This window comes from Schistocerca nitens, chromosome 6 (genome assembly GCF_023898315.1).
Source record: "Schistocerca nitens isolate TAMUIC-IGC-003100 chromosome 6, iqSchNite1.1, whole genome shotgun sequence".
In the NCBI taxonomy this organism is placed as follows: Eukaryota; Metazoa; Arthropoda; class Insecta; order Orthoptera; family Acrididae; genus Schistocerca; species Schistocerca nitens.
The window spans coordinates 660,135,475-660,144,294 of NC_064619.1; the positions used below are offsets into that span (position 1 = coordinate 660,135,475).

The 8,820-nt window shown below is 52.6% G+C and overlaps 8 non-coding genes across 8 annotated transcripts; all 8 read left to right on the plus strand.

Annotated features, from left to right (window-relative positions):
- Positions 1 to 1,267: 1,267 nt before the first annotated feature.
- Trnas-cga (transfer RNA serine (anticodon CGA)) lies at positions 1,268 to 1,342 on the plus strand. Its single transcript has one exon. It is a non-coding gene; the product is annotated as a tRNA-Ser (tRNA).
- A 1,129-nt stretch (positions 1,343 to 2,471) lies between these two features.
- On the plus strand, positions 2,472 to 2,546 carry Trnas-cga (transfer RNA serine (anticodon CGA)). Its single transcript has one exon. It is a non-coding gene; the product is annotated as a tRNA-Ser (tRNA).
- Positions 2,547 to 3,374: 828 nt separating this feature from the next.
- Positions 3,375 to 3,449, plus strand: Trnas-cga (transfer RNA serine (anticodon CGA)). The gene has a single exon. It is a non-coding gene; the product is annotated as a tRNA-Ser (tRNA).
- A 1,129-nt stretch (positions 3,450 to 4,578) lies between these two features.
- On the plus strand, positions 4,579 to 4,653 carry Trnas-cga (transfer RNA serine (anticodon CGA)). Its single transcript has one exon. It is a non-coding gene; the product is annotated as a tRNA-Ser (tRNA).
- Positions 4,654 to 5,180: 527 nt separating this feature from the next.
- On the plus strand, positions 5,181 to 5,255 carry Trnas-cga (transfer RNA serine (anticodon CGA)). Its single transcript has one exon. It is a non-coding gene; the product is annotated as a tRNA-Ser (tRNA).
- Positions 5,256 to 6,986: 1,731 nt separating this feature from the next.
- On the plus strand, positions 6,987 to 7,061 carry Trnas-cga (transfer RNA serine (anticodon CGA)). Its single transcript has one exon. It is a non-coding gene; the product is annotated as a tRNA-Ser (tRNA).
- Positions 7,062 to 7,588: 527 nt separating this feature from the next.
- Trnas-cga (transfer RNA serine (anticodon CGA)) lies at positions 7,589 to 7,663 on the plus strand. The gene has a single exon. It is a non-coding gene; the product is annotated as a tRNA-Ser (tRNA).
- An 828-nt stretch (positions 7,664 to 8,491) lies between these two features.
- Trnas-cga (transfer RNA serine (anticodon CGA)) lies at positions 8,492 to 8,566 on the plus strand. Its single transcript has one exon. It is a non-coding gene; the product is annotated as a tRNA-Ser (tRNA).
- Positions 8,567 to 8,820: the final 254 nt, after the last annotated feature.

Consider the following 8,820-nt stretch of genomic DNA (forward strand, 5'->3'; position numbering starts at 1 on the left):
AGTTTGGAGGGTAGGAGACGAGATACTGGCAGAAGTAAAGCTGTGAGGACCGGGCGTGAGTCGTGCTTCGGTAGCTCAGATGGTAGAGCACTTGCCCGCGAAAGGAAAAGGTCCCGAGTTCGAGTCTCGGTCGAGTACACAGTTTTAATCTGCCAGGAAGTTTCATATCAGCGCACACTCCGCTGCAGAGTGAAAATCTCATTCTGGAAGCATCCCCCAGGCTGTGGCTAAGCCATGTCTCCGCGGTATCCTTTCTTTCAGGAGTGCTAGTTCTGCAAGGTTCGCAGGAGAGCTTCTGTAAAGTTTGGAAGATAGGAGACGAGGTACTGGCAGAAGTAAAGCTGTGAGGACCGGGCGTGAGTCGTGCTTCGGTAGCTCAGATGGTAGAGCACTTGCCCGCGAAAGGAAAAGGTCCCGAGTTCGAGTCTCGGTCGAGTACACAGTTTTAATCTGCCAGGAAGTTTCATATCAGCGCACACTCCGCTGCAGAGTGAAAATCTCATTCTGGAAGCATCCCCCAGGCTGTGGCTAAGCCATGTCTCCGCGGTATCCTTTCTTTCAGGAGTGCTAGTTCTGCAAGGTTCGCAGGAGAGCTTCTGTAAAGTTTGGAAGGTAGGAGACGAGGTACTGGCAGAAGTAAAGCTGTGAGAACCGCGCTTGAGTCGTGCTTCGGTAGCTCAGATGGTAGAGCACTTTCCCGCGAAAGGCAAAGGTCCCGAGTTCGAGTCTCGGTCGGGCCCACAGTTTTAATCTGCCAGGAAGTTTCATATCAGCGCACACTCCGCTGCAGAGTGAAAATCTCATTCTGGAAGCATCCCCCAGGCTGTGGCTAAGCCATGTCTCCGCGGTATCCTTTCTTTCAGGAGTGCTAGTTCTGCAAGGTTCGCAGGAGAGCTTCTGTAAAGTTTGGAAGGTAGGAGACGAGGTACTGGCAGAAGTAAAGCTGTGAGAACCGCGCTTGAGTCGTGCTTCGGTAGCTCAGATGGTAGAGCACTTTCCCGCGAAAGGCAAAGGTCCCGAGTTCGAGTCTCGGTCGGGCCCACAGTTCTAATCTGCCAGGAAGTTTCATATCAGCGCACACTCCGCTGCAGAGTGAAAATCTCATTCTGGAAGCATCCCCCAGGCTGTGGCTAAGCCATGTCTCCGCGGTATCCTTTCTTTCAGGAGTGCTAGTTCTGCAAGGTTCGCAGGAGAGCTTCTGTAAAGTTTGGAAGGTAGGAGACGAGGTACTGGCAGAAGTAAAGCTGTGAGGACCGGGCGTGAGTCGTGCTTCGGTAGCTCAGATGGTAGAGCACTTGCCCTCGAAAGGCAAAGGTCCCGAGTTCGAGTCTCGGTCGAGTACACAGTTTTAATCTGCCAGGAAGTTTCATATCAGCGCACACTCCGCTGCAGAGTGAAAATCTCATTCTGGAAGCATCCCCCAGGCTGTGGCTAAGCCATGTCTCCGCGGTATCCTTTCTTTCAGGAGTGCTAGTTCTGCAAGGTTCGCAGGAGAGCTTCTGTAAAGTTTGGAAGGTAGGAGACGAGGTACTGGTAGAAGTAAAGCTGTGAGAACCGCGCTTGAGTCGTGCTTCGGTAGCTCAGATGGTAGAGCACTTTCCCGCGAAAGGCAAAGGTCCCGAGTTCGAGTCTCGGTCGGGCCCACAGTTTTAATCTGCCAGGAAGTTTCATATCAGCGCACACTCCGCTGCAGAGTGAAAATCTCATTCTGGAAGCATCCCCCAGGCTGTGGCTAAGCCATGTCTCCGCGGTATCCTTTCTTTCAGGAGTGCTAGTTCTGCAAGGTTCGCAGGAGAGCTTCTGTAAAGTTTGGAAGGTAGGAGACGAGGTACTGGCAGAAGTAAAGCTGTGAGAACCGCGCTTGAGTCGTGCTTCGGTAGCTCAGATGGTAGAGCACTTTCCCGCGAAAGGCAAAGGTCCCGAGTTCGAGTCTCGGTCGGGCCCACAGTTTTAATCTGCCAGGAAGTTTCATATCAGCGCACACTCCGCTGCAGAGTGAAAATCTCATTCTGGAAGCATCCCCCAGGCTGTGGCTAAGCCATGTCTCCGCGGTATCCTTTCTTTCAGGAGTGCTAGTTCTGCAAGGTTCGCAGGAGAGCTTCTGTAAAGTTTGGAAGGTAGGAGACGAGGTACTGGCAGAAGTAAAGCTGTGAGAACCGCGCTTGAGTCGTGCTTCGGTAGCTCAGATGGTAGAGCACTTTCCCGCGAAAGGCAAAGGTCCCGAGTTCGAGTCTCGGTCGGGCCCACAGTTCTAATCTGCCAGGAAGTTTCATATCAGCGCACACTCCGCTGCAGAGTGAAAATCTCATTCTGGAAGCATCCCCCAGGCTGTGGCTAAGCCATGTCTCCGCGGTATCCTTTCTTTCAGGAGTGCTAGTTCTGCAAGGTTCGCAGGAGAGCTTCTGTAAAGTTTGGAAGGTAGGAGACGAGGTACTGGCAGAAGTAAAGCTGTGAGGACCGGGCGTGAGTCGTGCTTCGGTAGCTCAGATGGTAGAGCACTTGCCCTCGAAAGGCAAAGGTCCCGAGTTCGAGTCTCGGTCGAGTACACAGTTTTAATCTGCCAGGAAGTTTCATATCAGCGCACACTCCGCTGCAGAGTGAAAATCTCATTCTGGAAGCATCCCCCAGGCTGTGGCTAAGCCATGTCTCCGCGGTATCCTTTCTTTCAGGAGTGCTAGTTCTGCAAGGTTCGCAGGAGAGCTTCTGTAAAGTTTGGAAGGTAGGAGACGAGGTACTGGTAGAAGTAAAGCTGTGAGAACCGCGCTTGAGTCGTGCTTCGGTAGCTCAGATGGTAGAGCACTTTCCCGCGAAAGGCAAAGGTCCCGAGTTCGAGTCTCGGTCGGGTCCACAGTTTTAATCTGCCAGGAAGTTTCATATCAGCGCACACTCCGCTGCAGAGTGAAAATCTCATTCTGGAAGCATCCCCCAGGCTGTGGCTAAGCCATGTCTCCGCGGTATCCTTTCTTTCAGGAGTGCTAGTTCTGCAAGGTTCGCAGGAGAGCTTCTGTAAAGTTTGGAAGGTAGGAGACGAGGTACTGGCAGAAGTAAAGCTGTGAGAACCGCGCTTGAGTCGTGCTTCGGTAGCTCAGATGGTAGAGCACTTTCCCGCGAAAGGCAAAGGTCCCGAGTTCGAGTCTCGGTCGGGCCCACAGTTTTAATCTGCCAGGAAGTTTCATATCAGCGCACACTCCGCTGCAGAGTGAAAATCTCATTCTGGAAGCATCCCCCAGGCTGTGGCTAAGCCATGTCTCCGCGGTATCCTTTCTTTCAGGAGTGCTAGTTCTGCAAGGTTCGCAGGAGAGCTTCTGTAAAGTTTGGAAGGTAGGAGACGAGGTACTGGCAGAAGTAAAGCTGTGAGGACCGGGCGTGAGTCGTGCTTCGGTAGCTCAGATGGTAGAGCACTTGCCCTCGAAAGGCAAAGGTCCCGAGTTCGAGTCTCGGTCGAGTACACAGTTTTAATCTGCCAGGAAGTTTCATATCAGCGCACACTCCGCTGCAGAGTGAAAATCTCATTCTGGAAGCATCCCCCAGGCTGTGGCTAAGCCATGTCTCCGCGGTATCCTTTCTTTCAGGAGTGCTAGTTCTGCAAGGTTCGCAGGAGAGCTTCTGTAAAGTTTGGAAGGTAGGAGACGAGGTACTGGCAGAAGTAAAGCTGTGAGAACCGCGCTTGAGTCGTGCTTCGGTAGCTCAGATGGTAGAGCACTTTCCCGCGAAAGGCAAAGGTCCCGAGTTCGAGTCTCGGTCGGGCCCACAGTTTTAATCTGCCAGGAAGTTTCATATCAGCGCACACTCCGCTGCAGAGTGAAAATCTCATTCTGGAAGCATCCCCCAGGCTGTGGCTAAGCCATGTCTCCGCGGTATCCTTTCTTTCAGGAGTGCTAGTTCTGCAAGGTTCGCAGGAGAGCTTCTGTAAAGTTTGGAAGGTAGGAGACGAGGTACTGGCAGAAGTAAAGCTGTGAGAACCGCGCTTGAGTCGTGCTTCGGTAGCTCAGATGGTAGAGCACTTTCCCGCGAAAGGCAAAGGTCCCGAGTTCGAGTCTCGGTCGGGCCCACAGTTTTAATCTGCCAGGAAGTTTCATATCAGCGCACACTCCGCTGCAGAGTGAAAATCTCATTCTGGAAGCATCCCCCAGGCTGTGGCTAAGCCATGTCTCCGCGGTATCCTTTCTTTCAGGAGTGCTAGTTCTGCAAGGTTCGCAGGAGAGCTTCTGTAAAGTTTGGAAGGTAGGAGACGAGGTACTGGCAGAAGTAAAGCTGTGAGAACCGCGCTTGAGTCGTGCTTCGGTAGCTCAGATGGTAGAGCACTTTCCCGCGAAAGGCAAAGGTCCCGAGTTCGAGTCTCGGTCGGGCCCACAGTTTTAATCTGCCAGGAAGTTTCATATCAGCGCACACTCCGCTGCAGAGTGAAAATCTCATTCTGGAAGCATCCCCCAGGCTGTGGCTAAGCCATGTCTCCGCGGTATCCTTTCTTTCAGGAGTGCTAGTTCTGCAAGGTTCGCAGGAGAGCTTCTGTAAAGTTTGGAAGGTAGGAGACGAGGTACTGGCAGAAGTAAAGCTGTGAGGACCGGGCGTGAGTCGTGCTTCGGTAGCTCAGATGGTAGAGCACTTGCCCTCGAAAGGCAAAGGTCCCGAGTTCGAGTCTCGGTCGAGTACACAGTTTTAATCTGCCAGGAAGTTTCATATCAGCGCACACTCCGCTGCAGAGTGAAAATCTCATTCTGGAAGCATCCCCCAGGCTGTGGCTAAGCCATGTCTCCGCGGTATCCTTTCTTTCAGGAGTGCTAGTTCTGCAAGGTTCGCAGGAGAGCTTCTGTAAAGTTTGGAAGGTAGGAGACGAGGTACTGGTAGAAGTAAAGCTGTGAGAACCGCGCTTGAGTCGTGCTTCGGTAGCTCAGATGGTAGAGCACTTTCCCGCGAAAGACAAAGGTCCCGAGTTCGAGTCTCGGTCGGGCCCACAGTTTTAATCTGCCAGGAAGTTTCATATCAGCGCACACTCCGCTGCAGAGTGAAAATCTCATTCTGGAAGCATCCCCCAGGCTGTGGCTAAGCCATGTCTCCGCGGTATCCTTTCTTTCAGGAGTGCTAGTTCTGCAAGGTTCGCAGGAGAGCTTCTGTAAAGTTTGGAAGGTAGGAGACGAGGTACTGGCAGAAGTAAAGCTGTGAGGACCGGGCGTGAGTCGTGCTTCGGTAGCTCAGATGGTAGAGCACTTGCCCTCGAAAGGCAAAGGTCCCGAGTTCGAGTCTCGGTCGAGTACACAGTTTTAATCAGCCAGGAAGTTTCATATCAGCGCACACTCCGCTGCAGAGTGAAAATCTCATTCTGGAAGCATCCCCCAGGCTGTGGCTAAGCCATGTCTCCGCGGTATCCTTTCTTTCAGGAGTGCTAGTTCTACAAGGTTCGCAGGAGAGCTTCTGTAAAGTTTGGAAGGTAGGAGACGAGGTACTGGCAGAAGTAAAGCTGTGAGAACCGCGCTTGAGTCGTGCTTCGGTAGCTCAGATGGTAGAGCACTTTCCCGCGAAAGGCAAAGGTCCCGAGTTCGAGTCTCGGTCGGGCCCACAGTTTTAATCTGCCAGGAAGTTTCATATCAGCGCACACTCCGCTGCAGAGTGAAAATCTCATTCTGGAAGCATCCCCCAGGCTGTGGCTAAGCCATGTCTCCGCGGTATCCTTTCTTTCAGGAGTGCTAGTTCTGCAAGGTTCGCAGGAGAGCTTCTGTAAAGTTTGGAAGGTAGGAGACGAGGTACTGGCAGAAGTAAAGCTGTGAGAACCGCGCTTGAGTCGTGCTTCGGTAGCTCAGATGGTAGAGCACTTTCCCGCGAAAGGCAAAGGTCCCGAGTTCGAGTCTCGGTCGAGTACACAGTTTTAATCTGCCAGGAAGTTTCATATCAGCGCACACTCCGCTGCAGAGTGAAAATCTCATTCTGGAAGCATCCCCCAGGCTGTGGCTAAGCCATGTCTCCGCGGTATCCTTTCTTTCAGGAGTGCTAGTTCTGCAAGGTTCGCAGGAGAGCTTCTGTAAAGTTTGGAAGGTAGGAGACGAGGTACTGGCGGAAGTAAAGCTGTGAGAACCGCACTTGAGTCGTGCTTCGGTAGCTCAGATGGTAGAGCACTTTCCCGCGATAGGCAAAGGTCCCGAGTTCGAGTCTCGGTCGGGCCCACAGTTTTAATCTGCCAGGAAGTTTCATATCAGCGCACACTCCGCTGCAGAGTGAAAATCTCATTCTGGAAGCATCCCCCAGGCTGTGGCTAAGCCATGTCTCCGCGGTATCCTTTCTTTCAGGAGTGCTAGTTCTGCAAGGTTCGCAGGAGAGCTTCTGTAAAGTTTGGAAGGTAGGAGACGAGGTACTGGCAGAAGTAAAGCTGTGAGAACCGCGCTTGAGTCGTGCTTCGGTAGCTCAGATGGTAGAGCACTTTCCCGCGAAAGGCAAAGGTCCCGAGTTCGAGTCTCGGTCGGGCCCACAGTTTTAATCTGCCAGGAAGTTTCATATCAGCGCACACTCCGCTGCAGAGTGAAAATCTCATTCTGGAAGCATCCCCCAGGCTGTGGCTAAGCCATGTCTCCGCGGTATCCTTTCTTTCAGGAGTGCTAGTTCTGCAAGGTTCGCAGGAGAGCTTCTGTAAAGTTTGGAAGGTAGGAGACGAGGTACTGGCAGAAGTAAAGCTGTGAGAACCGCGCTTGAGTCGTGCTTCGGTAGCTCAGATGGTAGAGCACTTTCCCGCGAAAGGCAAAGGTCCCGAGTTCGAGTCTCGGTCGGGCCCACAGTTTTAATCTGCCAGGAAGTTTCATATCAGCGCACACTCCGCTGCAGAGTGAAAATCTCATTCTGGAAGCATCCCCCAGGCTGTGGCTAAGCCATGTCTCCGCGGTATCCTTTCTTTCAGGAGTGCTAGTTCTGCAAGGTTCGCAGGAGAGCTTCTGTAAAGTTTGGAAGGTAGGAGACGAGGTACTGGCAGAAGTAAAGCTGTGAGGACCGGGCGTGAGTCGTGCTTCGGTAGCTCAGATGGTAGAGCACTTGCCCTCGAAAGGCAAAGGTCCCGAGTTCGAGTCTCGGTCGAGTACACAGTTTTAATCTGCCAGGAAGTTTCATATCAGCGCACACTCCGCTGCAGAGTGAAAATCTCATTCTGGAAGCATCCCCCAGGCTGTGGCTAAGCCATGTCTCCGCGGTATCCTTTCTTTCAGGAGTGCTAGTTCTGCAAGGTTCGCAGGAGAGCTTCTGTAAAGTTTGGAAGGTAGGAGACGAGGTACTGGTAGAAGTAAAGCTGTGAGAACCGCGCTTGAGTCGTGCTTCGGTAGCTCAGATGGTAGAGCACTTTCCCGCGAAAGGCAAAGGTCCCGAGTTCGAGTCTCGGTCGGGCCCACAGTTTTAATCTGCCAGGAAGTTTCATATCAGCGCACACTCCGCTGCAGAGTGAAAATCTCATTCTGGAAGCATCCCCCAGGCTGTGGCTAAGCCATGTCTCCGCGGTATCCTTTCTTTCAGGAGTGCTAGTTCTGCAAGGTTCGCAGGAGAGCTTCTGTAAAGTTTGGAAGGTAGGAGACGAGGTACTGGCAGAAGTAAAGCTGTGAGGATCGGGCGTGAGTCGTGCTTCGGTAGCTCAGATGGTAGAGCACTTGCCCTCGAAAGGCAAAGGTCCCGAGTTCGAGTCTCGGTCGAGTACACAGTTTTAATCAGCCAGGAAGTTTCATATCAGCGCACACTCCGCTGCAGAGTGAAAATCTCATACTGGAAGCATCCCCCAGGCTGTGGCTAAGCCATGTCTCCGCGGTATCCTTTCTTTCAGGAGTGCTAGTTCTGCAAGGTTCGCAGGAGAGCTTCTGTAAAGTTTGGAAGGTAGGAGACGAGGTACTGGCAGAAGTAAAGCTGTGAGAACCGCGCTTGAGTCGTGCTTCGGTAGCTCAGATGGTAGAGCACTTTCCCGCGAAAGGCAAAGGTCCCGAGTTCGAGTCTCGGTCGGGCCCACAGTTTTAATCTGCCAGGAAGTTTCATATCAGCGCACACTCCGCTGCAGAGTGAAAATCTCATTCTGGAAGCATCCCCCAGGCTGTGGCTAAGCCATGTCTCCGCGGTATCCTTTCTTTCAGGAGTGCTAGTTCTGCAAGGTTCGCAGGAGAGCTTCTGTAAAGTTTGGAAGGTAGGAGACGAGGTACTGGCAGAAGTAAAGCTGTGAGAACCGCGCTTGAGTCGTGCTTCGGTAGCTCAGATGGTAGAGCACTTTCCCGCGAAAGGCAAAGGTCCCGAGTTCGAGTCTCGGTCGGGCCCACAGTTTTAATCTGCCAGGAAGTTTCATATCAGCGCACACTCCGCTGCAGAGTGAAAATCTCATTCTGGAAGCATCCCCTAGGCTGTGGCTAAGCCATGTCTCCGCGGTATCCTTTCTTTCAGGAGTGCTAGTTCTGCAAGGTTCGCAGGAGAGCTTCTGTAAAGTTTGGAAGGTAGGAGACGAGGTACTGGCAGAAGTAAAGCTGTGAGGACCGGGCGTGAGTCGTGCTTCGGTAGCTCAGATGGTAGAGCACTTGCCCTCGAAAGGCAAAGGTCCCGAGTTCGAGTCTCGGTCGAGTACACAGTTTTAATCTGCCAGGAAGTTTCATATCAGCGCACACTCCGCTGCAGAGTGAAAATCTCATTCTGGAAGCATCCCCCAGGCTGTGGCTAAGCCATGTCTCCGCGGTATCCTTTCTTTCAGGAGTGCTAGTTCTGCAAGGTTCGCAGGAGAGCTTCTGTAAAGTTTGGAAGGTAGGAGACGAGGTACTGGCAGAAGTAAAGCTGTGAGAACCGCGCTTGAGTCGTGCTTCGGTAGCTCAGATGGTAGAGCAC